Genomic DNA, 7,799 nt, shown 5'->3' on the forward strand with positions numbered 1-7,799 from the left:
AGACTACGGTGCAAGGAGAGGACAGAAAAGATAAAGCATAATCCAAATCTCTTATACCAGGCATGTATGTGTTTTCTGTAAGATTTATATTACATGTACACCAAGAGGCACGACTTGTTTGGTTGCATTGCAAGGACAAGGCAGACAACAATGAGCCAACAAGAACATGCATCAGAAGATGATGGGATTGCTTGGTAAGTGGTTGGAGGCAGTGCCATGACATCATTAGGTTTTTTTTTTTCTTTCTTTCCATGATCTCACCTTTAATTTTCCTGCACACACACACACACATACACGTGAAAAGTAATAGCTCACCCTTCCTGGACAGGCAGTACAATCTGTTCTTTGCATATACATAATCAGTATAACCACACATTATAATTGTGATTATGAATAATTAAACATACAAAAGGGAAACATACTGTTGAAATAATCAATAATCATAGACTGTATTCTTGATACACCACATACAAAATATAGCTAAAAAAAGGATAGAGTGGTAGAGTTCCATGCAACACACTGTAAAAGGAAGTCATCACACATGTATTGTGCTGCAATCAATGTGCTTCTTTTTGTGTGAACAAATTATACGTCTTGTGCTGCATGACAGAGGGTAGAATGGAGGGACCCTGCACTTGTCCTGATGTTTTCTGCTGTCTACAATTATAGTTGCCTATCTCGCATACAAAGTGACAATTACGAACTGTCAAATCAGACACTTTCAACATCTTGTTGGAAAATTACTGCTCCAAAATAAAAAGGCACTAGTACACTTAATAACTTTGGGGTTAAAGTGTTGGGCTTCCATACTCAATGTCCATGTATCTATTTGTACAGTGCATCCGGAAAGTATTCACAGCGCTTCACTTTTTCTACATTTTGTCATGTTACAGCCTCATTCCAAACTGAATTAAATTAATCTCTTACCTCAAAATTCTACACAAAATACTCCATTATGACAATGTGAAAAAGTTTTTTTTTACTTTATTTGAATTTATTAAAAATAGAAAACAAAAAAATGACATTTACATAAGTATTCACAGCCTTTGCCATGAAGCTCAAAATTGAGCTCAGGTGCATCTTTTTTCCACTGATCATCCTTGAGATCTTTCTACAGCTTAATTGGAGTCCACCTGCAGTAAATTCAGTTGATTGGACATGATTTGGAAATATAATAACTGTCTATATAAGGTCCCACAGTTGACTGTGCATGTCAGAGCACAAACACCAAGCATGAAGTCAAAAGAACTGTCTGTAGACCTGCGAGACAGGATTGTCTTGAGGCACAAATCTGGGGAAGGATACAGAAACATTTCTGCTGCTTTGAAGGTCCCAATGAGCACAGTGGCCTCCATTATTCGTAAATGGAAGACGTTTGGAACCACCAGGACTCTTCCTAGAGCTGGCCGGCCTTCTAAACTGAGCGATCGGGGAAGAAGGGCCTTAGTCAGGGAGGTGACCAAGGCCCCGATGGTCACTCTGTCAGAGCTCCAGCGTTCCTCTGTGGAGAGAGGAGAGCCTTCCAGAAGGACAACCATCTCTGCAGCAATCCACCAATCAGGCCTGTATGGTAGAGTGGCCAGACGAAAGCCATCAGACCAGAGAATTTTGTTTCTCATGGTCTGAGAGTCATTCAGGTGCTTTTTGGCAAATTCCAGACGGGCTGCCATGTTCCTTTTACTAAGGAGTGGCTTTCGTCTGGCCACTCTACCATACAGGCCTGTATTTTGTGTAGAATTTTTAGGTAAGAGATTAATTTAATACAATTTGGAATGAGGCTGTAACATGACAAAATGTAGAAAAAGTAAAGCGCTGTGAATACTTTCCGGATGCACTGTATACCTGTTCACATGATATACAGTACATGTTAAAAATGGCACATTCCAACCCTGCACATTTACATTTATGCTCTGTTTGAACAATATTGATTCACAAACAATTATTGTATTTTATTTTCATTGTTGTGCTATAGTGCTGGCTATGGTATCTATAGTATCTTTATTTCACAGCCATGACACCAGTCCAAAGAGACACCCTAAATATGATTTAAGTGGGTCAATGTATTACTCACTCATTCATTCATTTTCTCCTCATTTATCCTCATGAGGGTCACGGGGGTGCTGGAGCCTACCCCAGCTGTCTTCGGGGCGAAAGGCGGGGTACACCCTGGACTGGTGGCCAGCCAATCACAGGGTACACAGAGCTAGCGACCTAAACGGTAGCCTTCAAGTCATTTCCTTTAAACTTAAATAGCCAAAAACGTACCACTTCCACACGGATAGGGAGGATAACTATTAACAGTTATTTAACTTTTAACATGAACATTAATCAAACGTACCAAATTTTTCTGGTACATGATACCATACAGCATCCATATCAAACTTGCGCGGGCCGCACTAACATTAAACTTTCATATCAAGGCGGGGGCCTCAAACTAGTGTCCTGCGGGCCACATTTGGCCCGCGGGCCGTGTGTTTGAGACCCCTGCTCTATGGAATATAATTACGATATCAAGTAGTATTATTCCCTGTTAACTTGAAAATGTTAATGTGAAATACTAATCATTAATTTTCGCAATAGTAATTTAAAGTTTACCAGTTAAATGTTATATATATGTTTATAACATAATATTTATTATTATTATTATTATTTATTATTATATTTATTTATTATAACATAATACATATTCATTCATTAATTCATTCATTTTCTACCGCTTATCCTCGCAGGGGGTGATGGAGCCTATCCCAGCTGTCTACGGGCGAGAGGCGGGGTAAACCCTGGACTGGTTGCCAGCCAATCACAAACAACCATTCACACTCACATTCATACATTTGGACAATTTTGAGTCACCATTTAACCTAGCATGTTTTTGGAATGTGGGAGGAAACCGGAGTACCCGGAGAAAACCCACGCATGCACAGGGAGAACATGCAAACTCCACACAGAGATGGCCGAGGGCGGAATTGAACTCGGGTCTCCTGTCTGTGTGGCCTGCGCGCCGTCAATTTATTATAGATTTTTAAAAAAAGAGCAACAATTTTTTGTTGTTGGATTTTAAAGTGGACTCCAAAAAAGCACACCTCATGGTATTCATGTATTTACCGTGACTACTGATTTAGTACACTTGCATCCTGTTGAGGTTGTGAGTGCACACTCTGGCTTTCCTGTCAAAACAGCTGCACACTTATGAACATTAAACAGCATTGCACCTCTTTGAACATGACTGAAACGTTTGGAACCTAAAACGTTCCCTTGACTACAACTAAACAGCACACACCTCTTCTCATGGTTTACAGCAGGCCTATTTATGTCAACTGTTGTTGGGGCCGGACCTCTCGCTCCATTATTACTTTCATTTTGTAAATAACGTAGCAAATAACCAAATGGCTAATAAATAGAGTCAAAAATGCAGGCATGAAGTTATAAATTAAAACTGAAGCAATGTGTTTATGCTCGTCCAAGAGCCTTCTCCAATGCTACCCCCGCCCTCGGGAACATTCCTCCCCTTTTCATAGGCACGTGTCAGAACACTAGAACCTTAATCAAACCCAGTTTTTTCCTACTGAACTACCCAATTCTTAATTCCGAATCTCTTTTCCTTTTGTCTATAATTATTTTAGTACCTTGTTTCCCAAAGTGGTGGGCCGCACGGTGCATGAGTGGTTGGCATGTCGGCCACATAGTTAGGAGATCAGGAAGACCTGGGTTTGAATCTTCGCTTGGGCATCTCTGTGTGGAGTTTGCATGTTCTCTCCGTACATGTTTTTTTTCCGGGTACTCTGGTTTCCTCCCACATTCCAAAAACATGCTAGGTTAATTAGCGACTCCAAATTGTCCATAGGTATGAATGTGAGTGTGAATGGTTGTTTGTCTATATGTGCCCTGTGATTGGCTGGCCACCAGTCCAGGGTGTACCCCGCCTCTCGGCCAAAGACAGCTAATGAGGCTAAGCGGCATAGAAAAATGGATGGATGGAGTGCGGTACGAGCTTGCCCAATTGTCATCGGGCAGTGGTTACCAAAGTGGGGTACGCATACCCCGAGGGGTACGTCGATTGTCATAGGGGGTACGTGAATAAAAATGAAAAAACAATTTGCAGCAAACACTCAAAATTACGAGTGCGCCTGAACGCCTCACAGTGAGAGGAGCCGCAGCAAGAAGGGCATTTGATTGATTTGTGATCATAATATAATCGTATATGTATATAATAATAATAATAATAATAATAATAATAATAATAATAATAATAATAATAATAATAATAATAATAATAATAATAATAATAATAGGGCGGCACGGCGGTCTAGTGGCTAGTGCGCAGACCTCACAGCTAGGAGACCAGGGTTCAATTCCACCCTCGGGCATCTCTGTGTGGAGTTTGCATGTTCTCCCCGTGCATAATCATATGTGTGTTATAATCATATATATTATATTATAATCACAAATCACTCAAATCCCCTTCTTGCTGCGGCTCCTCTCACTGTGAGGCGTTCAGGCGCACTCGTAATTTTGAGTGTTTGCCGCAATTTGTTTTTTCATTTTTATTCACGTACCCGCTATGACAATCAACGTACCCATTTAGTAATATTATTATTATTGTTGTTATTATTATTATTATTAATATTATTATTATTATTATTATTATTATTATTATTATTATTATTATTATTATTATTATTATTATTATTATTATTATTATTATTATTATTATTCGGAAGTGAGTAAGAATCGGATCCAAACCTGTGGTCTTTGGGTTTTTTTTGGCCTGCAATGATACCTTGTGTAACATGTGGTCAAATATATGGCAATATTTAACCTTACAATTGGCACCATTTTGCATCGTAATGTCCCCACATGTGGTCAAGGAGAGACACAACCGCTGATGTCGCCTCTCTGTCAATAACAGACAGGGGAGGTCTACATCTATCTCCAATGCTGTCCTTTTATCCCTTCCTAAGAGATTCAATAAAGCACAACAAGCTAGCTCACAGTGCAACAAAAAAATAACACACCCACAGCAAGTTAAGGCATCACATAAATCAACTACTTAATACTAACTGGGCGATAAACAACAGCTGAGGCTAAACATAACACATAGCTTAAAAATTTTATTTCCAAATACCCGCAAGGCATGCTGGGTAGTCCAGCTGCAGCAACAATATGAACTAGGAACAACAAAACATTGGATCTATTGGATATAAACATTGGATGCCACGGCAACCATGGTCGACACTTGGTATGTGGCTCTGTGGCGCAATGGATAGCGCATTAGACTTCTAGATAATAACCAGGAGAAAGTCATTTAAAGGTTGTGGGTTCGAGTCCCACCAGAGTCGTCTTTGGTGCCTATTTCACACAGAAATTGTGCAGTAAGTTGAAAATTAACAAAAAGTTTTTGAATTTGACAAGAGTTACTTTAAACGGCGCCATAGCAGCCATGGTTGCCATATGATACGTGGCTCTGTGGCACAATGGATAGTGCATTGGACTTCTAGGCGATAACCAAAAGGAAGTCATTCAAAGGTTGTGGGTTCGAGTCCCACCAGAGTCATCTTTGGTGCCTATTTCACACAGAAATTGTGCAGTAAGTTGAAATTGACAAAAAGCAGTTTTTGCGTTCAAGAGTTACTTTAAACGGCGCCATGGCAACCATGATTAGCTCTCAGTATGTGGCGCAATGGATAGGGCATTGGACTTCTAGAAGATAACCAAAGGAAAGCCATTCAAAGGTTGTGGTTTCGAGTCCCACCAGAGTGGTCTTTGGTGCCTATTGGCAGTTGAAACTGTTGAAAGTGACAAAAAATAGTTTTTGAGTTCCACAAGAGTTACTTTAAACGACGCTATGGCAACCATGATTAGCTCTCAGTATGTGGCTCTGTGGCGCAACGGATAGCGCATTGGACTTCTAGATAATAACCAGGAGAAAGTCATTCAAAGGTTGTGGGTTCGAGTCCCACCAGAGTCGTCTTTGGTGCCTTTCATTTCATTATTATTATTATCCTCCAAATGCAGAGTAAATCACAGCGCACCACAGAGGTTATGTTTTTTGTCTGTGTTCAAAATAACTTGAACATTTCTGAATGCATTTGGATGGAATTTAATTGCCCGATTGTCATCGGGCAGTGGTTACCAAAGTGGGGTACGCGTACCCAGAGGGGTACGTCGATTGTCATAGGGGGTACGTGAATAAAAATGAAAAAACAATTGGCAGCAAACACTCAAAATTATGAGTGTGCCTGAATGCAAGAAGGGCATTTGAGTGATTTGGTGTGCATCATATCAACAAATAAGTAAGTCTGAATGATTACTCTGTGCATTAATACTGGTGTTCCAATTAATCCCTGCACGGCCCCAGTGGCATCTATCCAACCAACTGTTGGATAGATACTACTTTATCATTATTGTTAACTTTTCTCCTTCAATATTTGAAGTTAATTAACATAATTAACATAATACAGTTTTTGAAATGTGCAGGAGGGAAGGGTACATGGCTTCAGGTCAAATGTCCAAAGGGGAACGTGACTGTAAAAGGTTTGGGAACAATTGGCACAGGGGATACGTGAATAAATGTAAAACAATTAGCGTCTAACACAATTATGAACAGTGGCGGTTCTGGCTTGAATGACGGCCATCATGCTGGGCAGAACACAGATTAATAGGATTATGGTCATTTGCCCATCAAGATGATTCCCCGCCACCAGAAGTCGATTCCCCATCAAGAACTGGCCTACAAATTCCCCTTAAAAAGAAAACAGCAGTTTTGGGTGAATTTTGCACATTATTCGCAATCCTTTTATGAAACATGAAAACATATTTCTTTGCCTTTTCTGTGTGTTCTAGCGGGAGAAAATGAGTTAATATGAGCTAGCCAACATTGGACGTCAAACAAAGTTGAAAAAAAAACAACACTAAAAACACCCACATAACTGACTTGTATATTAACCAAGCTACAGTGTAGCACAAAAACTATATCTGGTGGAGTAACAGGACTCTTCACTAGCTGCTCATATCATCATCACTCCCAAACAGAAGAGTGGCTACCTATAGCTTTCAATTTCGCTATGAAGATGCAGAAGATTTCTGTTTGCTGCCAGCATTTTTTATCTGAGGACTAAAGCCCACGTCTTGTGCTGGAAGACACAGCCACCCCAATGAGAGCGGACATTGTAAGTGCTGCTGCTGTTGTTGACAGAAGTAGGGGAAACTCCTGTGCTAAATCAATGCGCCTAGGAAAAAAACATTTGGTAATAGTTTAAATCATCAAAATACGACAAAAATAGATACTGTAAGTATTAGACATACTCATCAATGTACTTAATGAATGATCACCGCATGTATATCAAATGATGAAACATTGTTATTTTATAATAATACTAATAATAATACTAATAATATTTAATAATAATATATCATAGTAATAATTAATATTTATTAATTATATTTATAATAAATAATAAGTAATAAATAATAATAACAATAACAATAATAATAATAATAATAATAATTATAATTATAATAATAATCATTATTATTATTATTAACCATTTTTATTATTATTAACTATGGTTATTATTATTATTATTAAGTATTATTATTATTATTATACTATATCAATGTACTTAATGAATGATCACCGCATGTATATCAAATGATGAAACATTGTTATTTTATAATACTACTAATAATAATACTAATAATATTTAATAATAATATATCATAGTAATAATTAATATGTATTAATTATTAATTATATTTATAATAAATAATAAATAATAAGTAATACATAATAATAATAA

At 38.2% G+C, this 7,799-nt stretch overlaps 3 non-coding genes across 3 annotated transcripts; all 3 read left to right on the forward strand.

Moving 5' to 3' along the window:
• The first annotated feature begins 5,245 nt into the window (after positions 1–5,245).
• trnar-ucu (transfer RNA arginine (anticodon UCU)) lies at positions 5,246–5,339 on the forward strand. Its single transcript has 2 exons — positions 5,246–5,282; positions 5,304–5,339. It is a non-coding gene; the product is annotated as a tRNA-Arg (tRNA).
• Positions 5,340–5,460: 121 nt separating this feature from the next.
• On the forward strand, positions 5,461–5,554 carry trnar-ucu (transfer RNA arginine (anticodon UCU)). The gene is made up of 2 exons: positions 5,461–5,497; positions 5,519–5,554. It is a non-coding gene; the product is annotated as a tRNA-Arg (tRNA).
• Positions 5,555–5,874: 320 nt separating this feature from the next.
• trnar-ucu (transfer RNA arginine (anticodon UCU)) lies at positions 5,875–5,968 on the forward strand. Its single transcript has 2 exons — positions 5,875–5,911; positions 5,933–5,968. It is a non-coding gene; the product is annotated as a tRNA-Arg (tRNA).
• Positions 5,969–7,799: the final 1,831 nt, after the last annotated feature.

Source organism: Doryrhamphus excisus, linkage group LG1, assembly GCF_037039965.1.
Source record: "Doryrhamphus excisus strain RoL-2023G ecotype Guam linkage group LG1, RoL_Dexc_Guam_v1.1, whole genome shotgun sequence".
Taxonomy (NCBI): domain Eukaryota; kingdom Metazoa; phylum Chordata; class Actinopteri; order Syngnathiformes; family Syngnathidae; genus Doryrhamphus; species Doryrhamphus excisus.